General features: G+C 37.2%; 1 protein-coding gene and 1 long non-coding RNA gene across 11 annotated transcripts in view; one reads left to right on the top strand and one right to left on the bottom strand.

The window, feature by feature from the left end:
* CACNA2D3 (calcium voltage-gated channel auxiliary subunit alpha2delta 3) overlaps positions 1-25,341 on the top strand; it is a 945,543-nt gene that overhangs the window by 621,942 nt on the left and 298,260 nt on the right. The gene's annotated exons all lie outside the window — the stretch shown is intronic.
* The window catches only part of LOC140610157 (uncharacterized), a 32,533-nt gene continuing 13,969 nt past the window's right edge, over positions 6,778-25,341 (bottom strand). Inside the window, exons 3-5 of the long non-coding RNA XR_012011932.1 lie at positions 24,222-24,467; positions 14,903-14,963; positions 6,778-7,137 (exon numbers count right to left, since the gene is read on the bottom strand). This is a non-coding gene — a long non-coding RNA (uncharacterized lncRNA). The remainder of the gene's footprint in view (positions 7,138-14,902; positions 14,964-24,221; positions 24,468-25,341) is intronic.

Raw genomic sequence — 25,341 nt, 5'->3', positions numbered from 1 at the left:
AATTCTCACAAGTTTTGTTGCCATTATTTGCGTGTGTGTGTGTGTGTGTGTGTGTGTGTTTTGAGGGAGTGATGACTGCATAGTTAAAAAAAAAAAAAATGAACTCAGGAGTTTCAGAGAGCACACTAACAGTGTCTTTTCTCACTGATGACCAGTCTCTATGATGAGTATTTTAGCACAGGATCATTATTTCATTCAACAGTTGGAGCCTCCCCCCTAATTGTTTCTGTAACCAAAACCTTTGCCTTAACCTTGTTTAGATTATCTGATATAATTTGTAAAATAATAAGGCATCTTCCTGGTTAGAATGTAAGTTGCTTTGAATAATGTGCTGATCCCAACTTAATGAGCTTGCGATTTGGTGTGAAGATTTGTACCTGAAGACCATAGCTTTGTTCATACCCGAATAAGCACTTCAGTGATACTGAGGTTCATCCTCTATGAGGAACCATGGCTTCTTTTCCCATCGCGCAATCCTCATACAAGAATAGACTGATCGGCTCTGGACTCTCTGCCTTTTGTGCGATAGCACCACTACTAGCTCATTCATGTGTTTTAGGCACCCTCATGTTCACATACTGTAAAGCTAAATGAACTAGATCCTCATTCCTGCATTTAAGTCCAGTTCTTTCATGATCCAGTATCTTTTTCACTAGAAGCATGTCCAGGAAGACCCGGCAATGCCTTACTTCATTTTATCCAACAAAGCCAACTTTTGACACAAGGAGATAGTATCCTCCATTTTCTTCAGCTAAACTGGAGTTTGGATAAAGCTATGTACTGGTTCTGTTCCTGAAACTAACATTTCAACAGATGGTTGGCATAGGGTGCCTCACCCCCTAAAATGACATTTTTGTTCTCCAAATATTGGCAGATCTCAACAACCTTGTTCAGCATGAAATAAGTAATGCATGATGTTGCCATGTTTTACATGTACCAATGCTTGCCTAGCATTACGCAGTTACCTCTTTCCCTTCCATTCAGGAATTCCTGAATCCTTTAGAATACAAGTGGGTGCGGTGACATTATTAGTAGTAGGATTAGAATGTGTATTTATTTAAAATATTCTCAGATTCAGGTTCTTTGACTTTCATTAGTTATTAATCACCCATAATCCATAGCAGGTTGCCATTGAGACCAACTTGCCCTTGAGTGGCAATGCCTCTGGAGACTGTACCTTTACCTAAAGTGCTGTACAATTGCTTGCCTTTAAAAATGATCCTGTAACTCTTTATTGGGGGCACTGTGAGAACTGAAGCTCTCCAGCTTTAGACCTTCATTCTCAGGGTGAAGAGCAGTGGGAGGCTTTGATAACTTTTACAGCACACAGAGGGAAACATTTTTGCACAGACTATGCCAGAATCCCATGCTCTGTGGGCAACATAATGGATTTCATTCAGAACCCTGCACAGGCCAACTGTCATGATATGGTTGGGAAGCTTTCCATCAGCTACTGTGAGCTCCATCACTCTGTTCCCTACCTCCGTTTTTGGCTTCTCCATTCTCGGTCACATTTTACAAAGCAGCCAACCATCCAGATTGGGATTTCATGCTCTGCTGCACTGTTGCCTGAGTTATTTCTCTTACAAAGACCTCCTTTACAAAGTCCTTAATCTAAGTAATGCATAGAAGGTGTATTAAGGGGTAACAAGTGAAAGAAGGCAAGAACCAACAACTTCCTGAAAATTTTTATAGTTAGAGCATTTCCATGAAGGCCCAATGATTCATTAGAGTGAGTCCAGACAAAAGTCCCACCTCCCAAAACATATGTAGTGAATTCAGACCTAATTGGCCATGGTCCAGTCCAGTTCTAAAGGGGACATTCTTGGCATTTTGGAGGTCAGAGGAGAGATTTGATTTGAAGCTTGTCATGTGTGTTTCCCACATGTTATATTTAAGTTTGTTGATTACATTCATTGGATGTGCCCATTGCCTTTTAATTTCTGGACAAAGTTCATATAAATTGGTCAACCCTGGCTTTTTATGCCATCAGTCTAATGACTCAATGCAAAAGATATCTACATCTTTGTGCCAATCTATGAAAAGGCTTCATAGAGCAACCTAGAGTTTGAGAAAGAGATCCTACATTATAGTTTAAGATTGACATTGGGTTTGTTGGCTGGAAAAGACCCCTGACTCTGTCTTTCATCTGTGGAATTTTCTTTGTAATCCCAATGCTACATATGGCTAATGTTTCCAAAGCTTACCTGGAAGCCATATTATGAAAAAGCCTGTGAGTGAGGGCAGCTTTCCATAGGATTCTTGCTAACATATTGAATTTCCTTGGCCAACTTATCCAAGAATTTCACTGTGTGGGGTACATAAAATGCTGGGGGTCGGGAGGATTCTGGGGCATACGGCTGCCTGAGATTTTGTTTGCTTGTCTGACTTCAGCAGGGAGGTGAGTTGAGAACAGTGAGTAGTATGTTCTATTTATCTATCAGAGGAAGCATTCATCTGATGGAAAGGTACCTTCAAATACTGTTTTCATTCCCTTTTTCCAATTGGAATTGGATCCCAGCTATAATAATCAAAGCTTGGATATGTGACTTCAGGTCCACCTGTATCCACACAGAAGCTTTGGATATGCATTGTTTAAAGCTTTGAAATACTACCATGTTGGACAATGGATAAGGGTGAAATCCAGAAAAGGTAATTATTTATATGAAGCCAAAAGTCAGGGATATGGGAAACAATTCAAGGAGCCCAGAGGCTTTATATTCCTTGCCTTGATTCAATTGAAGGATATATAAAACCATCGAGTGAAACTTCTCTGGGTCTGCAACTGAATAATTTGTTTCAACTTACTGATCTATTATCTCTGAGAATGAGAAGTTGCTAGATAGTATCATATTATATATACAAAGGTGTTATTTAATTTGGTAGCAGGCTACCAAACTGCTGTTCAGGCTGCATATCTAATAAAATATAGAAATTTCAATTCAATTAGACAAGTTTTAAGGTTTAGATTATTAGCTATTTGGCTTATTCTGTAGAGCCTACCAAAGACAAAGTGACAGAAAAATAACCCAAATAAACACTTTTTCGAAAGGATGGAATTGAATAAGATCCTTTTGATTGGAGACCTTGGGATTACTGCCAAACTGGATTTTGGGTTGTTTATAATAGGTACATGTTGATTGAGCAGAGATGCATGAAATCTGGAATCCTAACATGAATACCCATAGCTTTGGCCCAAGTATGCAGGAGCCAGAGGGCAGGGATTATTTGGAAAAGAGATAGATAGCTAACTTTTTTAAAGAAGAATGCTTTTAAATGCAAATGTGTAAGTTAAGCATAATTTAAGTGCCCACATCCCAAGAGACCCAACAATTTCCTCCAACACCTCAGTTCTTGGTAGAGGAGTGAGATCCTAACAAGCTTACCTTGGCTTCTAGTTACAGATTTTTTCCTCCTTGCCCAATTTGGTGACTAAAATCTTGGATCTTAAGATTTCCTCTTTTTATTTAACTTCATCAATTGAAAAGACATGGTTTTATTTTCCCACTAGTTCTGGTATGATGAGACGAGACCAATCTTAACTATTGTTTACATCTATTCATCAACCCTAAAATCTCATTCTGACCCATCCTCATTTTTAAACTTCAGTTGCAGACTGCTTAAAATTTTATTAAAAAAAAAAAAAAAAAAGGCCAATGCTTAGTACCTGGTAGAGATCCTGTCTTCCAAAAACAAAATATGCCTTTGTTTTTCACCAAAAAAGGACAGAAATGTGAGAGACAAAAATCATAGAGTAGATTTATTCATTTGTGAAATATCCATGTATTCATGCATTGAACAAGTACTCATTGAGCAGTTGTGTACCGACACTGAATTACCACCTGGCCAGTTATAACACAGGTGAACAATGGTTACTGAGGAATCAGGAAATAAGCAAACTCCAAGTGGTATATTTCATAACAAATGTGATAAGCATAACGAAGGAAAAGCAAAAGTCTTGTTGAGAGATTTGTGTTAATAAAATTAGGCTGGACTATGTTGCAATAATATGTATAATACATTTACAAAAACAAGTTTTATTTCTTCTCACATACCAATGTGATAAGATTCGTTAGTTTTTTTGGGAGGTGTCTATCCATCCTTCCATCGTTGGTACACTGACTTCAACATGTGGTTTCCATAATTGTGTCGAGAGAGAGGAAGATTGAGGAGTATTAAATAGGCATGGTTTTGGCCAGCTAGGAAGTGGGTATATCATTTCTGCTTATATTACATTGGCCAGAACCTAGCCACATAGACCCAACCTAACTTTGAATGAGACTGAGAAACACAATCCTTGTGAGTGCCCAGAAGGAAGAAATGGGGATGGTGAGCATCTTTATACAAATGGAAGACTTCATTTAGACTAGAGACTCCAGAAGATATTTATACAAATATTTTTCACCAGGAATTAGAATATTAAATATAGCCACATTAGCAGAACATACATTCTTCTCAAGTGCACATGGAACATTCTTCAGGATAAATCACATGACAGGTCACAGAATAAGTCTCAACAAATTTAAGAAGATTGAAATCATAACAAGGATCTTTTCCAACCACAATGGAATGAAACTAGAAATCAATAGCTGAAGGAAAACTAGAAAATTCACAAATGTGTGGAAAATAAACACACTTTGAACAACTAGTGGGTCAAAGAAGTCAAAAAAGAAATTAGAAAATATCTTGAGACAAATGAAAATACAACACATCAAAACTTATGGGAGGTAGTAAAAGCAATATTAAGAGAGAATTTTATAGTGATAGGCATTTATCTCAAAACAGAAGAAAGATTTCAAATAACCTAATTTGACACCTCAAGGAACTAGGAAAAAAAGAACTAAATTCAAAGTTAGCAAAAGGGAAGAAATAATAAAGATTAAAGCAGAAATGAAAGAAACAGATAATTTAAAAAAATCATTGAGACTAAGTTGATTTTTGTATAATTAGACTAAGGAAAAAGAGAGAAGACTTAAATTAAGGTCAGAAATGAAAGAGGAGGGATCCCTGGGTGGCGCAGCGGTTTGGCGCCTGCCTTTGGCCCAGGGCGCGATCCTGGAGATCCGGGATCGAATCCCACATCAGGCTCCCGGTGCATGGAGCCTGCTTCTCTCTCTGCCTCTCTCTCTCGCTCTCTCTCTGTGACTATCATAAATGAATAAAAAAAAAAATTAAAAAAAAAAAAAAAAGAAATGAAAGAGGAGGCATTATAGCTGATGCCACAAAGGGAGAATAAAAGGATCCTAAGACATTACTATGAACAGTTATCATCTATCAAAGTGGATAGCCTAGAAGAAATTAATGAATTCTGAGAAGGATACAATCTACCAAGACTGAATCATGAAAGTCTGAACAAACCAATAATTGGTAAGGAGATTGCATCAGTCACCCAAAACTTCCCAAAAAAGAAACACCCAAATTCAGAGGACTTCACCACCACACATTTAAATAAGACTTAGTGTCAATTTTTCAAGAATCAGGAACAAAGAAAGGATGTGCATTCTCAGCACTTCTATTCAGCCCAGTACTAGAAGTCCTAGCCAGAGCAGTTAGGCAAGAAAAAGAAATAAAGGGAATTCAAAACAGGAAGAAGTAAAATTATCTATATATAGATGACATGACCTCACATGCAGAACACTGTCAAGACTCTCCACCACCCCCTGCCCAAAATCCTGTTAGAACTAATAAGTGTGTTCAACAAGGTTGTGGGATACAGAATCAATATACAAAAATGAGTTATGTTTTTATACACTGAAAACAAACTTTGTGAAAGAGAAATAAAGACAATAATCCCATTTATAATGACATAAAATAGAATAAAGTACTTAGGAATAAAGTTACCTAAGGCAATCAAAGACTTGCATGCTGAAAACTGAATAAAGATTGTTTGGGATGCCTAGGTGGCTCAGTGGTTGAGCATCTGCCTTTGACTCAGGGTGTGATCCTGGGGTCCAGAACCAAGCCCTACATCAGGGTCCTACAGGAAGCCTGCTTCTCTCTCTGCCTATGTCTCTACCTCTCTCTCTCTCTCCTCTCTCTCTCTCTCTCTCTCCTGAATAAATAAAATCTTAAACAATTGTTTCTTTCTCCCTCCTTTTACACAATAAATATTAGACTTGTTAAACAAAACCTCTTTTGTAATGAAAGAAATAATAGGGATGAGTGACTTTGGCAGGAAGATAAAATGTACTAAGAGTGTGGGCTCTCAACACTGTGGTTCAGGTTCTGACTCTATTACCAATTGGTTGATGATAGGCAAGACTCTGCAATGCTTAGATTTCATCTGTAAAATAGAGATTATTGTCATAATTTCTTCATCTGAAAAATAGGGATCATGATCATAATAAAACCTACCTGTACAACCTACCTGTTATAACAAATTACCACAAATGTAGTGACTTAACTCAAATTTCTATAGGTCAGAAATCTGACATGGATCACATTGAGCTAAATTCAAAAGGTCAGGAAGGCTGTATTCCTTTCTGGAGACTCTAAAAGATAATTTCTTTTCCAGTTTCTAAAGATTTCTCACATTTCTCAATTCATGGCCTTCTTCCATCTGCAGAGCCAGAGTGGTCAGCTGAGTCTTCCTCATAAAATAGTACTGAATTTGATGCCCTCTTCCACTCTAAAGGACCATTGGGGTTCCATTGGTCCAGCAGGGTAATTCAGAATCATTTCTCTATTTTAAGGTCATCAGATTAACAATCTTAATTACATATGCCACTTTAATCCCCCTTTGTCATGTAACATAACATAATCATAAATTCCAGGGGCTAAAATATGGATACTTTATTGGGGATGGAAGAAGGAGAATGAATTACACTGCCTATTGCACCACTGTATAGTAATGTTATGACAAATAAAATGGCTTAGAACAGAGCCAGTCACATGCTCAATGTCAGACATGACCCCATTTCCATTTCTCCAATTTCATTTCACGAAATTGTTTTTCCAGAGGGGCAGTTGTTTTGCTGGTAGTTGGGTCTTGAGGAAGAATCGCGCACTTCCTCCCTCACTGGTAGAAGTGATGATAAATGGGATGATAAGAGTGAGAGCTAGTTCCTCCTTGAGTTCTGCATTCTGCTTTCCAAAGCCAAAGCTCAAGGCCTGAAATTCCTTTGGAATTGTGTGATTCTGCAAAGAAAATGTATGGTTTGGGCAAAGCCAATTTTATGAATAAGAAGAATGAAACAAATTGAGTAAGATCCAAGAAGATATCATTATCCTCACAGAAGAATAGCTGGTAGAAAGGTAAGGAGCCACCCACTCTGGGATATCATTAACCCATATAGGAGTCCAGGGTGTGATTAAGATAATGGACTCTTGAATTGTAATCCCCTATCTTCTCACTAGTTGGATGACCTCAAGCCTTAGTTTACCTGTTTGTTTTATGTGAATAAAAATAATTCCTACCTCTTAAGAGATGAGGACTAGATGAGCTAATACAGCCAAAGTACTTGGCACACGGCGGGCCTGGCAGTAAGTGCTAGATCAAGGATAGGTCTGGGATGTTTTGTTTGTACTCAGGAACTTGTTGAAAATAATTAGAGTTGAAACAGCCATTCCCCTGCCAGTCTGGGGCCAAGCTAGCAGGATTCTGAGCATTATTTTCAAAATCCTATTCTCATGTAGTTAAATCTCAGAGTGAATGTTTATTCCATTAAACATTCCTCCCCAGATTGCATCATATGTAATTATGAGATGAATATGTCTGGAGAATGAAAGTAGCCATTGTTCAAGTTTTACATAGGTGATGATAGTTTTTGAATCGTCTTTGTGGAGAGGAGGATGGATTTGTTGGTTAAGGTGGATTATGACAATTGGACCAAGGGATAGAGAGCAGAAAGCCCCAACTTCTTGGTTGGAAAGAAATATGTTGTAGGACCTGGACTCAGTAGGAGTAATATCTTGAGCTGTTTTCATCCCACAGCAGGAATAACTGAAGATAAAGACAAAGATGATGAAAGACAAGATGATATTTTAATGTCACCAGTCCAGGAAACAAGAGTGCTGTTGTTTGCAGACAGCCTTTGTTCATCCGGGTGAGATTAGCAATGGCATTAATTTATTCAAGATTATAGTTCAGAAGGAAAATCATCAAAGCTGGAGCTTTTTCTTTAAGGAGCACATTGTACTGACTCTGGGTGGTGGTGGGGTGACGCTGTGCTCTGAGGCCAAGGATCCTTCCAAATGAGCTATCTTTACAGGATGGCTTACCTAGAGGACAAAACTTAGGAGCCACCTTTGCCTGCTTCTTAGCTACTGTCAGGCTTGACATACTCCAGGACTCTTTGGATTTTGCATGGTGAGAGCAATGGCCATGCTTGGAAAGTGGAAACCGGTAAGGTCAGTTGGTCTCACCTAGAACTACTGAGATTCAGCCCCACTTTTCCAGGTTCCAGATACGTTCACACTTTTCTATGGCAAAAATACTACAACCATAGATTCTTTCCTTACCAGGCCAGTATCTTAGCTCTGGAGCATTTATACTTACTGTAACAAGAATGATGGCAGTGCTGCATTATCACAAAGACTGTTATAACATAAAATAACAACAACAAAAACAAACAAAAACCTTGAATTTTGGAAAAATTTTAGACTCCTTTTTTTTAAAAAAATAGACTTCTTTTTTTAAAGACTCCTCATAAGTGCAAGTATTTCAAAGTGTTCCCATGGGCCCTTCCCCTAACTTCCTCTAGTGATACAATCTTACATAAGCCCAGTCAGTTAACTTTTGAATGACCTTATATACTGAAAGTTTCAAAATTACATGTGATAAGATACAAAAGTGTATAACTATGATTTTTTTTTTACCAAGTGACCACTCTTACCAACATCATAGACATCAAGATAATCTACCAGAACCCCTAGAGCTGCCCTCATCACACATCCTTCCAGTCATTATGTCCCCCAAACGTAATTACTTTTCTGAATTCTATCACCCTGGATTAGTTTGATCTATATACTGGTGTATATATACTCTTCTCTGTTTGGCTGGTATCCACTCTGGTATATACTCTTCTGTTTTTGGCTTCTTTTGATCAATATTTTGGTGTGATATTCATCCAGGTTGTTGTGGGTGGCAGTGGTTTGTTGTTGTCATTGCTATGTTGTACTCTGTGATATGGATATATCAATATTTAGTTATCTCTTCTGTAGGTGGATACACAAGTTATTTCCAATTTTAGCTATTTCAAATTATGTTGCTATAAAAATTATTCCACACGTCTTGTAGTGGGCATTTGGGTACATATATATTTCTGTTGGGGATATACCTGAGAGTAGAATTTCTGGCTTATTAGGGATGCATATATTAGGCATTAGTGGATACTGCCAAAGAATTTTCCAGAGTGATTGCAATAATGGGAGGTCTAGTTCTTCTCTGCCAACATCTCATATGCCCGACGTTTTTATTTTTAGCCATTCTGTTTATGTGTTTTAGTATTTAAGCATCATTTTCTTTTACCTTTCTGTGATGACTTCTGTTTATCAGCTTAGCTATTTGGAAGCCATTGTGAAGTTTTTGTTTAAGCTTTTTGCCCATTTAAAAATTTATTATCTTTTTATTGATTTGTAATAGTTTCTTTATATATTGTAGATATTAGATATGCATACTGCAAATGTCTTCTCCCACTCTGTGCCTTCTTCTGTTTCTCTTAGAATGCTATCTTTTCATAAACAAAGTTTTTAATTTTGAAAAAGTTCAGTGTATCAATCTTTTCCTTTATGGATATCTATGGAAATGAATATTTATGTGTAATTTAAGATATTTTCCTACCCTAAAGGTAGATGATTTTCTCCATATTGTCTTCTAGAAGCTTTATTTTTAAGCTTCTTTTTAAATTTTGTTATTAAGATCCATTGGGAATTGATTAAAGTTTATTTTTCTCCACACGAATAGGATACATTTCTGTAGAAATTTTGGATTCCATCTGTTGATTTCTATGAAATATCCTGCTGAGTTTGAAATTAAGTTGAGTGTGAAAATCAATTTAAGAACTGAACATTTTTACAGTATTGAGTCTTCTAATCTGTGAACTGGGTTCATCCCTAATTAATTTTCTTTCTGTAATATTTTATATTATTTTGTGTTGGAAGTCTTACACATCTTTTCTTTTCTTATATATTTATTGCCAGATACTTGAGAGGTTTTGCTGTAACTATAAATGATACACCTTTTAATTTTTGTGTGCTAATATATGAAAACAAAATAGATATTTTATATTGACTTGTTTCCTGTGACTTCATTAAATTCATTTACTAACTCTAATTGTTATAATCTATATATCCTTTTTGATTTTCTGTGCCCATAACCACTTTGTGTTTGAATAATGACTAGTTTATTTCCTCCTTTTAAATCAGTATGCCTTTATTTTTTGCCTTACCTCGTTGCCTGGCTAGGACCATGAGAACAATGCTGCAAGGACAGAGATTAGCAGATGAACAGGGTGAACATTAATGGTAGTGTTTTCATTATTAAGTATTAGGTTGCTGTTTGTTTTTGTACATATTCTTTTTGAGCTTGGGAAGTTCTATTCTTTTCCTAGCTTGGTAAGAATTTAGTTCTATGGCTGTTGAATTTTACCTAGTACTGCTTTGGCATCTTTTGAAATTACCATATTATTTTTTCCTTCTTAATCTTTTAATGCCCTGAATTACATTGTTTGATTTTCAAATGTTAAACTAACCTTGAATTTGTGGCATAAAACCAACTTTTTCTAATATATTAAGCTTTTATCTCTCACTGAATTTGATTTGCTGTGATTTTAAGATTTTTGTATCTATGATCGGGAAAGATACTGGTCTAAAAATTTTCTTTTTTGTAAAGCTTTCTTCTGATTTTTGATTCGAGTATGCTGGCCCCAAATTGAGTTGGGCAGTGTTTCTTCTTTTTCTGGGAGGTTTTGTGTAAGATTGTTCTTTCTTCCTTAATTGTATGGAAGAATTTAATGTTGAGACCACAAGGGGCTGTAGTTTACTTTGAGGGAAAATTTTTCATTATAGATTCAATCACTTTAATAGATGTAAAGTTATTCCAATTTTTAAATTTCTTCTTTAATCGGTTTTGGTAAGTTGTACTTTGGAAGGAATGTGTCCACTTCTCTCAAATTCTCGTACTTATTGGCCTAAAGTTATTTATAAAGTACCCTCATTTAAAGAAATATATATGTATAAGATCTATAGGACTTTCCCTTTTTCATTCTTAATGTGGTTAACTGTGTGTTTCCACTCATTTTTTCTTATTCTATTTTTTTTAAGGATTCATCAATTACTGGATTTTTAAGAAGCAACTTTTGGTATTATACACCTGTTTTCTGTGTTATTGACTGTATTCTTTTGTTGTTGTTTCCTTCCTTCCATTTTCTTTGGGTTAAATTTGACATTTTAAAAAGCTTGTTTGAATGAGATCTTAGATCATTGATTTTCAGCCTTCCATCTTTTTTTATTATATGCAAGTAAAGCTAAAGTTTTCCTTTAGTTCCTTTAGCGATAATCCCACATTTTTAAATATCATATTTCCATTATCACTATACTAAAACGATTTTCTAATTTTCACTGTGAACTTGTTTTTGTCCCATGGGCTATTTAAAACAGATTATTTAATTTTGAAGCAATTTGGAGTCCAAATTTTCTAGTTAATATTTTATGATTTTTAGCTTATTCCACTGAAATATGGAATAGCTTCTGTATGATTTTCATCCTTTCAAATACATTTAGACTTGCTTTATAGACAAGCATGTGATGTGTTTTGGTTATTGATCTTGAGAACTTGTAAACAAAATGCATTCTGCAGTTGCTGGATATACTGTTCTATATAGATCAATTAGGTCAAGTTGGCTAATTGTGATATTCAGATCTTCGTGTCTCTACTGATTGCTTTGGTTGCTTATTTTGTCAGTTACAAAGGGGTGTTTTAAAGTCCCCCATTTCTATGTATTTGTCTATTTCTCCCTTTCATTTAGTATTTATTTGATACATTGCTATGTCTGTTATTCTCAGTATATAACATAGGATTGTCATATTTTTCTGTTGAATAGATTCTTTTATTATTAGATTTATTAAAAGATAATTATTGATATTTATAATTACATTGGATTACAAGGTTCAAAAGGAAAAACATGACACATGAGATACTAAAAAATGTCAATATTCCATGTAACTATAGATATATTTGAGCTTATCTACCATCGTGCTTTTTTGTCCCATCTGTAGTTTGTTTCTTTTTTCTTCCTTAGTTGATTAATCTGAAAGAAGGCAAAACTGTTTTATTTTTCAGCTTTCTTCTCTATTAGCTTGCTAGTTATACATTATTACATATTTCTTTTGGTGTTATCCTAGACATTGTAACACTTACCCTTAATTTATTAGAATCTACCTTAAGTTATTACTTCTACTGTTTTTCAGATAATGTATCTACCTAAGAACAGTTTAACTCTATTTTACCCCTCCTGCTCTTCATGCCATTTAACCCCAAAACCATGATTATTGTCATTTTGAACAGACTTTAATTACTTAGATTTGTTCATATAGTTTTTTTTTCCTTTCTGTGTTATTAATTGCTTCCTACATTACCGTGCTAACTACTGGGATCATTTTTCTTTCTGCCTGAAGTATTTGAATTCTGCTAATAACAAAGTTGTCTGAAAATGTTTAAATTTTTGCTTTCATTTTAAAGGATACTTTTACTGACTATATAATTCTAGATTGAGACTTAGACTCTTTTAGTCCTTCAAGTATGTGTTCTGTTGTCTCTGCCTTTCATTGTTTCTATTGAGAAAATAATTGTCCATCTTACTATTGCTCTGTCTTCTTAGAGTTCTGTCTTCTTTAGCAGTGTTGGAGACTTTTACCTTTAGTTTTTAGAATTTTTATTATGCTATGGATAAATATGTTTTTGTTTTGTATTCATTCTACTTGGAGTGTGTTTATTTTCCTGAATCTATAGCTGTATGTTTACATTAGTTCTGTAAAGTTTTTGGCTTATTTTCTTCAAATATTTCCTTTGTCCTATTCTTTCCCTTACTTCCACTGGAATTCCAATTGCATATCAGAACTTTTAATCATATCACATACTTGCTTTTTTGCCCTTTATTTTCCATTATTTCTTCCTTTCTGCTATTCAATCTGGGTATTTTCTACTGACTTATTCTTCAGTTCATTGATCTTCTCTTGCACAGTGTCTGATCTCCAATTAAATCCATATGTGGAATTCTTAATTTCAGTCACTGTTTCAGTTCTAGAAATTCCATTTTTTTATATTTCATCTTTTCTATGTTCTTTGATATTTTAATAATAGGTATTTTAGAGCCTATGCCTGGTTAATACCTGTATCACCTTTAAGTCTTTCTCTCTCTCATTCCCTCTATCCCTCTTGATTTCCATTTATTTGACTGTTTCTTAGCATGCCTGGCAGTTGTTGAGGCTTTGGATATTGGTACCTTCCTCTTGAAAGGAATAAATTCTATGGTAGGCAGAGTTCCTTGATCCAATTATGACTAGTTTATTTATGATTTGCTCTTACTTCTAAGGCATAGCCCTTTCAGGGGTTTCACATGAATGCCTGTGGTTTCTACCTATGCCCCTCTTGATGAACACTTAACTTCAATTTTTGATTTCTTAGCATTTGGCAACTGTCAAATTCTCTGCTTAATATTACAATCTCTTTCCAGCTGCTCTTTACTTGGCTTCGTGGAGTCTTATCTCACAAATTCCCAATGTAGGGGTTAGCAAATGCCTTAAGAAGAAATTGCCTGCATCATATAGAATTACTTCTGTAGGGTTCCATTTTATTTGGGATCTTTTCTTTTCCCTCATGTTATGGCTTTCTCTGTAGCACTGAACCCAATTTTGTACCATCTAGTAAGCCTGGCATTAACTCTCATTTACTATTTTTTGATTGGCTTCCATGCCATGCTCCAGGAATTGGCAAATACCACAATAAAAAGAGGGACAGTAAATGTGGGGCTTTGTTCCATGCAATTCTCTCCCCTCTAGGATCTAATACCTTCAAGTTCTGGTTGCCACAGTTATTCTCTGATGCCTGCATAAGCTGTTTGTGTTTATAGTTTATCCAGTCCTAATAGATGTTCATAGTGTTAGGATTCACCTGACAATATCTAGTCTATCAAAGCTATAAGTAGAATTTCTCCAGTTAAAACTTTTTAATTTGGTTGTAAAAGTTGTTCCTTCAGGAAGCTGGACTCCAAATCTGTTGTTACTATTTGATTGTGTACAGAGTGACCAAGTAGTGGTGGACATCAGATGCAGCTTTGTTGATGAAATGCTTGGCACAGAAATGCTAGCTTCTTCCATTCAGGAGTTATTTATAGGAATATTGCCTTTACCACAGTATGGTCAAGAGGTAGTTCTTTCTAGCATATGAAAGTCTATGAATGCCAATTTTTAAACGTGCTCTACACTTTAAAAATTAATGTTCATAGAGTCTTTTTTTTTTTACTGACTAGTGTGAGTAGCTTAGAAAAGTTTAGAAAGACCTACTTCTTACTTGAAGAAATATACACTCCATAGTATTAGCATATTAAAGGCCTAGACCAGCATTTTCTGTATTAATGCATTCAGCTTTGCTGTTCTAAATGTTAAGAGTACAGTAATGAACAAGACAGAAAAAAATCCTTTGAGGATACTGAAATTTCCTGTGTAATCCACATTGGGGGCACCAGGACCATGTACAGAAGACATATATGTGAAAAACTCTGTTGGATTAGTCTCTATGGACAACTGCTAGGCCTTATTTCTGCTTCCAGTGGTCACTGACTCTATTTTTAAAATGTTAGCTAGAGCATGTAGATATGAAAGAATGTCTAATGGAAATGGTCATTTTGGAGTGTTTTGCTTCCTCTAGGGAACATATCAGATTGAAAGAGAATATTTAACTTACCACAGTGAGTCTGACTCTTGGCTATGCATTGTCACACTTTTCAACAACCATTGCTGCATTACTGAAATAAAATTAATTTAAATTCTCTTTAAGCCCATCTTTTGGTTTGATTTTCTAAATTGAAACTGTCAAGAGATCAAATAATGGTGTCATTGCATTGAAAGATAGGGAACTATGCTTTAAAAACTATCGGCCCATTTGATCTGCCATATAGAACTTGGTTGGCAATTATCCTAAAAGAGTCAACTTGGCAAGAAATGAAAGAATCTGAAGAGTCATCAATGATTGCATGTAAATCTGTCATGTGATTTTATGTAGTTATATATTTAAATGAATGCATACATAGACATATATATACACCTGTGTGTACATACTTTTTTTTCCATATTCCTAGATTTATATTCCTCTAAGATCATTAGGAAAGGTATATACCTTCATTCAAAGTCATACTGCCTTCTGAAATGAACACTTAGAACCTATGATGTTTTATACTATCCATGGCACTGTTTCTGTTACCAGTATCGATAATTAACACTTGATTCTATCTTTCTCATTTAATGGGTTCACCTGACATCATTCATCAGAGCTCATTTTTGAGACCCAGTGTAAACCCGAAAGTTGTTGAGGACCACTTTTATGTTTATACTGTAATGTGATACAGTCAAGATGAAATGTAAATAGTTTTTTCAGGTCATGGTCATTTACATCTACTCTTTCTTAAAGGTCACCCTGACTGTACTGATTTTGGCTTTGATACAGAACATGTCCAGGGCTCATAGTGGCTCTAGAAGAGTCAGTGACAGTGAAGGACTCTGGATAATTCTGTATTTGGTGGGAGGAGTATGCCACTCATCTTAGGAAAATAACTGCAAAGACCACATCTCCATTTTTTTTTTTGTTTTTAGCAGGACCCAGGACTCTGTGGCTATGAGTTAAAATGTTTGAGTCCTCAGATTCTAAATGAGGCAGGATTGTTTAAAGGTAGGTAATGTCTTCTTTGGAGACACTTGGGTTTTAGACAAACATTTCAGTACAAGCAAAAGTATATATGGCAATGGCATGGATCAAAAGCATCACCATGTAATTGAAACTGACTTTGTATTGGGTTCCTCCAGTGTCAAGGCTTTTTTTTTTTTCTTTCTAAGAGCAACATTTTCCCTCTTATCTTCATTTATGTCTATGTTTCCTTAATCATCTTCAAATGTTTGTGAATTGATGTTCACATGTCCCCATGCTGTTTTTTAAATCTCATTTGTTGCCATTTCCCTTTTACAGAGAGAGGAAGCATTCTGTTTAGGCTACGTGTTTAAGGGCGAAAAGTGTTTATAGAATCTTCATCTGTTTCCCCTGAGCCTGATCTATCTGATGACATCACTCTATAATTTTACATGATTTGGACGATGCAAAGTGCACAGGGTAGAAAATTCAGGACAGCACACAGGACATGTTTTTATAATTAGCTAGAGAACCCAGGCTATAGCTTATGAATCTTTAAAAAAAAAGAAAAAACCACCTACAAATCCAGTGGGAAAAGATGATCCTCATTGACCCATCCTTTGGTGGCCTAAGACTGACTTGAGGGATTGCGTAAGTGCTTATGTGGTTGAGACATGGATCTGGATGGAGGTTCAGCCATTGAACTCTGGATTAAAAATTTTGGCCTAGATTAGGTCATCGATAATATCAGTGATCAAGGATTTTGGAGGCAATTGAATTAAATCCCTTAGCATCTGGAATTTTGAGACAGTAATGGAAGAAGTCCCATATTATCTCATTCTTTTTGTCTGAATTGGTTATTCAGGGATCTTTTTAAGAACTCACACCGAATGGCTGAGAACTTCCATTTGATACACAGTTCATTGACTGATGACTGTTGCGACATCATTTTTTAAGACCTTCATGTCTTAGTCATCTGGAGTTTATTGGACCCTTTAAACAATTAAGAGGTGAGAGCATAGTAGAGAGATCTTGTTGAAGATTTATGAAATGTCAAAATTTAACAAATGTAAGATCTACATTTAATTCTAGTAGGAATAAAATCTTTGACTGGCTTGTACAAAGACAAACACCAAAACAAATAAAACTTATTAGAACTTTCCAAAATGAGGACTCACTAAGGATCTTCTCCCTGGTCCTCCTCTGGTAATGCTTAGAGATCTGTCCTGGGAAGAAAAATCCTTTAGTAAAAACTTTGTGTTTCTGCCTCACTATGTGGGAACCTGTACCTTGAGGGTCCTGGACAAATAAAAGGGTTAACCCAAGTATTGAACACTGTTTAGCTGTCTTGGGACATTTGTTCTGTGTTCATGGATTTAGTAAATTTAATGTAAATAGGCACCCCAGCAGCTGTGTCCCCTTAAGCATATTTTATTTAGCAGCTGAGTTATCCACATCACTTGGCAGCCATAGATTTTCAATTTTTTCTTGTGCCAAGAGGGCAGCTGGAATAATTTGAGTACTCATTAATTTGGGAGAAATATGAGCTGTGTATGGCAGACAACCTGAGTCTTCTGTATGGTGTTGTACCAGGATAAGCAGATCAGAATAGAAGCAATTTGCCCTATCCCAAAGGGGCCCTAGGATTTTAATAAGCTGGTTATGAAAATTCTATTTCTTTGCAATTTGAAGCATCTAATTAGAGCCTGTAATTTCTCTCCTATAACGAGAGTGGATGAAGGTTAACGTTAGGCCTCCCGGGCCCTTTCACATTCATTTACAGAGAGAAATCAGGTAACAGTTGTAGCTAATTAGTACAGGGTATTAAATATTTAGTCCATCTTGATTTAACTTGGAGAACACATGCATGTTGTTGGGAGTATGGAAAATGATAAAGGGAAGTTAAATTTAATTTTTAATCAAAGATAAACTTAAAGGCAGTATAATAATTTTAGTACTGACTATCCTAACCCAACAGCCAGAGCAGCAATTGCCTCCAGTCGTCTGAACTGTCAAGATAAAGGAAGATGATGTCGATTTAATTTCATCACTGAACACATTTCCCAAGTTCAAACAGCTGGGATTTATGCAATCTGCGTAGAGTACAAAGAACTCCATGATTTTTATCACAGCAGTAACATAAAAAAACCACCTTCTTGATGTTTCAGAATTTGAGTTTGGATATGAGTGCGTTTGGGGGATCTATCCTAAGGAGATGTATCATTCACAGGCATTTCTTTTAAGAGAGGACTCACGTCTAACAAAACTGTTCTCCGAAAAGAAATCCTCCAAGAGTCAGGGCCCACTGGTAATGGGTAGCACTCACTGTGTTGAATCAAGCCTGACTCTGCCATAGACTGATCCCAACCTCCTGCTTGAGGAGGACAATAAGTTATTCCTCTCTTGTCATAACCTGACCCGAATGACCTTCCTAAAGTGAGATTCAGTTAAGTCGGGACATGCATATCAGAAAGAAACCCCTCAGAATGGATACCATGGCAGTCTGCCCTTTGGGGCCTGACACCAACTAAAACAGCTTCAGAGTGAGAGTTCCCAGGAAAGTTCTCAGGGCTTCTGTAACTTACTGGAACCAGGCTTTTAGGACACTAGAATATCATAAAAGGGAAAAGATGAGGGAATAACAAAATAGAAAGATTTTAAAGAGTAACTTTAAAGCCCATGTCCCTCTAATTTTTCTGGTGAGGGGGTTTATCTTAGCCTACAAAACCCATCACTACTCCAGTTGTTTCATCTGGGAGATGCTTGAAGCATCTTTGCAGATTTGTACAAAATAGATGGTGACTCCCAAAGACCATCTTACTTTTTGCTACATTGGCTTCCAGTTGCCAGTTATTATAAAATAGTTCCTGACGGCAATAATCCTTTGAAAATCGCCTGTTATTGGGGATAATAGCTGGTTGTCAAAGCATTAACCACCCTCGACTTCACTTTGGGCTATTACATAACAAAAGAATGAACTGGTGGTGAGTCTGCCAGGTGTATTAAATTATATCATGCATTATAGAAGTTCTATGCTGGGGATTAGCATCCAGAAAAGAGTATCAAGAGATTGCCAAACTCATTATCTGCTGAGGCAGGAGGCTGGCCTCAGGCCTGGGGATGCAAGACTCTCGTACGTAACAATAAAGCCACTAGCTTCAGTCCATCCTTGCCCTAGCATGGAGATAGACAAGTATCACAGCAGCATTTCTGCTCTGTTCTTCCACCTCTAAAGAAAATCAGATTATGCTGCATTAATTATGGTAAGCTGCACTGAAATGGATTTAATTCATTTTCTGATTTCTTAATGACAAATCTACCTCTTTGGACAGACTGCTATCGTCAGAGAATTTGGTGGATCCTCCCGCCACTTTTCGGAAGTTGAGATTTTGTTCTCTAGCTCTCTTTAGACAATAAAAATGCATGGAAGACCTTCAGAGGGCACAGCCCCTGAGGGGCTCTGCTGCGCTGCAAGCACCCACATTCACTCTTCGTATTGATATGTCACACTGGGCTCAAGACATCTTTCAGGTCAAATGTTTTCCAAAAGGGAGAAGCGTGACATGAAACAATGATTTAATGCCCATAGAAATAAGATTTTAGCTGCAAACATACAGACAAAGCATGGCTTGCTGTGCTCAACAGGTCTGGGTGATCTTTCACATAGTTCTTGGCCTAACCCATTCTTGATGACCTAGAGAATGGTGCCTGCTTCTAATCTTCAGTGGAAAATTATGAGACCTGTATAGTCATTTCCATAGTCCTGAAGCTCTAACCTGCATTTTCCTACCTGAATATTTTCTGCATGGAGTTGGGTACTGGAGCACTATTGCACCCCTTCTGCCTTGCACAGACCCTGGCACCTAGAAGATGCTCTGTAAATATCAGATGAATGGAACCGAATGGAAATTTCTTATGGTCTCTTTCTGAAAAATATTTCTTATAAGAAAAGTATTTCTTGTTCATTATAGAAAATGTTTAAAAAACCAGGTAACAAGAAAGATAAGGTATCATCTGCTAGCCAACCACCAGAGAGATTATGGCATTAGGTACTTTTTTCATATATCTTTCCATTATTTTTCTGTAATGCGTGTGTGTGTGTGTATATATATATATATATATATATATATATAGGATAGGATTGTACATGGCATTTTAGAGCCTATTTTGTTCTTTTAGTGATGTCTTTCCAAGTCATTAAGCGATCAACTTTACCATTATTTGTAATGGCTTCATGAAAGTTAATTGAATGAATGCACTATAATTTAATCCCCTTTCTGTGGGTACATTTAGGGGGTTGTAATTTTTCTCTAATATGAACAGCATTGCAACATATATCCTTTATGTTAAATCGTTTCACTGTATGATGGTTTCCTTGGGCAACATGGAGAGTCAAACAAAGAAAACATCCATCAAGACTTTTGAAAAGACAAATTACTTTGGTGGGTAGAAGGAAAAGCAGAGTATATCAGACATCTGAACTTGCTCTGAACAATGACAGGCAACAGCATCTTATGGAAGTCATCAATGGATAAATGTTTAGAAACCATAGGATTTGGACTATTATATTAATTTGGTTTGTACATTTTAGCAAAATGAAAAATTTCAACTTGCTGGTAAGAAAAAGAAGTATTTGGAAGTGATTTCCTAGAAATGGATTGCTGAGTCAAAGGTCATGTGCACTTCAAATATTTGAAAGATACGGCCAAGTTATTGCCGGTTTATATTCCCACCAGTAGAAAGACGATTTCTCAATACTCTCATCATCATTAACAAGCCATTTTCAATTCCCTAGCAAAAACCCAAAAATACCCCCCAAATTCCCAATTTTAATTTGTATTTGTCCTTTAAAGTGAGGTTGAACATTCCTTTCTCTGAGTTTTTGTTTGTTTGTGTTGCCATGAGTATTTCTTATTCTGTGATCCAGCAGTTCATGTCCTTTGAGCAATTATTTTGCTCTCATGTCAAAGTGTTGCAATTAAGAACATGAAATTTGGAGTCCTGTTTGCCTTAATAATAGGGTTTGACAGCTGTCACTTTACCAGCTGTGTGACCTAGGACAGGTTCCTACCTTTTCCAAATCTCAATTTATTCATCTATTAAATAAGAATAATGATAATACCTGTCTCATTGCAATCCTACCATTATGATAGGTGACAGTGGACAATTGCTCAATATAGTTTTAATTCTGTACTATTCCCTTATTTCTCTTAGCATGTTCCTACTGCATACATCATGATGGATTATCCCTACTTAGCCTGCGTTTGTATCTTATAGTTGCTTGCAATAACCACATTTATCCACTTATTTGACAAATATTTTGGGACAACTGCTATGGGTCAGGTTCAGGATTAGGAGTTAAACAATAGTGAGCAAAACTGATCTCCATCATGAAGGTTACACACACACACACACCTTTATTTGTGTTGCCATGAGTATTTGGCGTGTGTGTGTATGTGTGTGTGTGTATGTGAAACAGAACATAGCCAAGTGACAGGCAAATAACTGTAAATTGCACTGATTACATGTAGAAAAGCAATAGGGGCTGAGACCAAGCATAAAAGGAAGACTTATTTTAGATAACAGGATGGAGGAGGGACTTTGGGAGATGGAAAGTTTTATAATAGGACCAAGAAGATGGGAAGGAAATGTCAATGCTAAAATGTTTCAGTGTTGTGAGAGCAGCATGTGCAAAGGCCCCGTGGGAGGAAAAAAACCTTCAGGTGTTGGGTGAATTGGAAAAAGGTCATCCTGGGAGGAAGTGGATGGGTGGGAATTTGACAATGATGAGGGTCAGCCTGAGGTAGGATTATGGGACAAGGCAGGGACCAGAACAGGGGTTGAGGGTGGCTTTTAATTCCTGTTCTAGATGAAAGCAATGCTCCTTTAGAACTTCTACAAGGTAAGGATGCAAGAAGCTTTCTTTGGGACTGGATAGCAATGGAAAAGCTCAGATAAGAGGCCTGGCTGTTAATCTAGTTAAGAGGTATTAATGGCTTGGACTAAGTGTTGGCAGAGGAGATGAAAATCACAATAATTAAATTTAATAAGAAACTTCCAAAGAAATTCATTTCCCCATCCCATGTCATTAATTAGGAACTTTTAACCCTCAAGTCATTAGAAGTCACCGAGTGCTCTGGAAGAGTGGGCTTCCAGGCTACAGCAGATTCTCTGGCCACTCCCTCCCATGCAGCCTCATGTCCTCAAACGTATTCCTCCAGGAAAAGCCCCAATCTCCCAGAAGGTGATGTTTAAGATGGAAAACTGTAGAATTTCCTTGCTGACATCAGAGCCAGCAGCTTTGACCAATCTTGAGGTTCCCAGGCAGGAGAAACACATTTTGGGAAAAACAAAGAACTCGATACCAGGACACAGTATCTCTCTTTCTCTGCCCTTGATCCCTATGAAATATCCTGACTCCAGAAAAACAACAAACCAGTGAGTAAGTAAAATGTGATGGTGAGGAAACAAAATAAGTTCTAGCTCTTAAGACTAACAGCTTCATTCAAGTGTACGTTTTTTGTTCTATCAAAACCCATTGCTCTTCTTGGTTTACATTTTGCTGTTTTGTCCAATGCCTCCCAGGCCACCTTTTTCCACCATCCCCGTGCATCCCATGTTGATTCTTCTGAGTTTGTGGCTTCTCTCCACTGCAGGAAAGCTCCTACAGGATAGAGATGGTCTGTTACCTTGCACGACCTCCCCTTTCTCAGTGTTTCTTGGTCACAATGCCTTTTAACCATACTAACTTTCAGTTGTTTTTCTCTAACATGTAGAACTTTGGTGGGGGGCGGGGGGGGGAGAGAAAATGTGAGAAATGCCTGAGGGTTCATTTCCAGGAGCAAAGAGTTGGAGGAAAGATGAGGAAGACTTCTTTTGGCTTCAAGTATCCCTCCAACCAATGCACAAAGCTAAGAGAAGGACTATCAGGACTTTACAGTTACAAGCAGTTGACAAAATATAACCCTCTTTCATGATAAGAGCACTGAAAAAATTTATGACCTAATAATAGTAGAGCCAATAGTAATAAAAGTAGAGCCAAAAAAACACTCTCTGTTGGAGGTGTTTGAGCCCTCTGCTTGAGGTCGGCCAGTGCCAAAAGGGAACCCCGGACAGCTCTAGGGCTTATAGTCTATAAGATTAAAACATAACAATTCTAAATACAACCCCTACTGATTGAATAAAAGAAATAAATTTTCTTCTGGGGTTTCTCAGAAAGAAGACATGTGCCCCCCTGTTCCCCCCTGGAACTTTCACTCATTTTTCTACCCCCAAACAGTGGCTCTCTATAGTGAGTCATAACTATGACTCTCCATAGTAGGGTCTGCAGCTGGGCATGCTCCCATAGTGAGTGTTTGGAGTCTTGGGAGCACTGGAATCCCTGGAGGAGGCAGAGGTCAGGGTACAGGTAATGAGCATGTACTGATTGCCCAAACCCCACAGGTGATTCTGATACACAGCCACCACTCCACCACTCCCCCACCCCCAGAGCTATGTCCCTACCTGTCTGCCTTTTGGAGAATCACAGGTAAAATGGAATGAACTCTGCCCTCAAGGATATCCTTGCAGTCGTCTGATGAGTCCTTGACTTTTCTTACTGACAGTAAGCCCCAGAAGGTGGCAGGTGATTTGACAGCAGAAACTGCTATTTTAGACTAATTCTTAGTGACAGGGAGGATTGGTTGGGAAACTAGAAGTGACAAGAACTGTACTAGCTTAGAATTCACAACAGCTGTTGGTTTTAATGAGTTTGAGAATGATTTGGGCAGAATTCCAAACTCCTAAATCCTCGACCTATAACCTGCACTGTGCTGATTCACTAGGGTGGTCTGCAGAGAGAGTGTTCTATCCAAATGCATGCTACTTCTTACTGTGGGGCTTTGGCCCACATCCCACACGAGGACCACATTTGTGCCCAAGGCCAAGTAAGTCTTGGTCCTGTACCCTCATCTGGGTGGCAAACACAAACTTGAGGGAGCACATTAAGGAAAAAGGAGCTTTCCTCTAACGTCCAGACTGGCAGGCCAAGTCATGTCTTCAAGCTTCACACCTCTGGGCCCTTTCCTGCACATTTTCTCTTTAGGGTCCAGGCAAAATGCCCCACTAGAGATCTCCTCTTAGAAAGGACCCCCCACATATAAATTCGTTCATAGCACAACCCCTCCCCCCTCCCAACCCCTACCATTTTGGTTCTATTTAACCACAGTCTTGTCATACAGGTACTATTATGTTAGCCACAGTGCCTTGTAGGTAAGGAAAATGAGGCTCAGAAAGATCAAGTAACTCACCCCAGGTTGCCTAGCTCAATTGGGGAAGACCCAGATTCTAAAACTGGATGTGTCCAGTTCTCAACCCTGTTTTATATATACTGCATTCTGCTCACCTGTCCACCCAGCCATTCCTGTTATTCATGACCTTTTTCCATCTGTTCAAACTGTCCCAAGTGGGAGAAGGAGACATTTCTCTGAAAGTTGGTTGGTCGTATATGCTGATCTGGGTGGCAAACGTCCCATTACCATTGTGGCATGTCATCTTTTCCCTGCGAGGTAATACCTGAACCAAGCAGTTATTTAAAATACAATTGACTTCTGGCTTTGCATGGCTTCCATTTAGAATTAAGGGACAGCACCTAGGAAAAAAAGAAACATACTATGAAACTGATGATCCACCTGTGCGAGGCAACTAAGACACTATTTTCTGGCTTTTGAAGATGAGATGGTAATAATAAAGACCAGAGCTTTTCACCCCTCCATTTCTTCCTATTTATCACTGAGCTTCAAAGAAATCAAGGGAACTGATCATAGGAGAAAGTGAAATTTCAGCTGGTTGTTAGCAGATCAGTCTGAAAAAAATAAGAAAGCATTTAAAATGAAGTTGGTAATGAAGGAAAGAGCTCTAACACTAATAAGTTCACAAGTGTCCCATGCTGACTTATTTTGACTTATAAAATTTGTGAAAACAAGTGAAGAGAAAGTGGGTGACTGATAATCTCTGAGAATCTACTACATCCTGGGCACTGAGTTGGGTACTGGTGCCTCATTCTTCCCCCACAATATCTGCATTTCTGTTTAGTGGGAGAAATAAATGTAATTCAAGAAAATAAACAAGTCATTAAGATAATTACAAAATGTACCAAGTATCATGAAGGAGACAAATGTGATGAGAGGGAGTTAGATACTGAAAGTGGGAGAGTGAAGAACATTCCAGCCAGTGGCACAAGTGGATGCAAAGACCCTAAAGACAGAATGAGTTTGTCATGTTTCTGGATCTTCTGGGCATCTTAGCTGTGATCAAGGTTTGGGAATATATTCCAAGCACAATGGGAAGACATCACAGGGTTCTAAGCTAGGGAGTGACATGATCCCAAGATGTTTCACGAGCATGACTATCAACATGCCAGTTTGTAGAATAATTAGTTTCTCTTTTACATAAGTAGACTTTCTGATCTGTTCTGCTAAATTTAACGGCTTTATCCACATGAATCTGTGTTTTTGTGCATGGTG

Source organism: Canis lupus, chromosome 19, assembly GCF_048164855.1.
Source record: "Canis lupus baileyi chromosome 19, mCanLup2.hap1, whole genome shotgun sequence".
NCBI classification, from domain to species: domain Eukaryota; kingdom Metazoa; phylum Chordata; class Mammalia; order Carnivora; family Canidae; genus Canis; species Canis lupus.
This window is presented reverse-complemented; position numbering and strand designations above follow the sequence as displayed.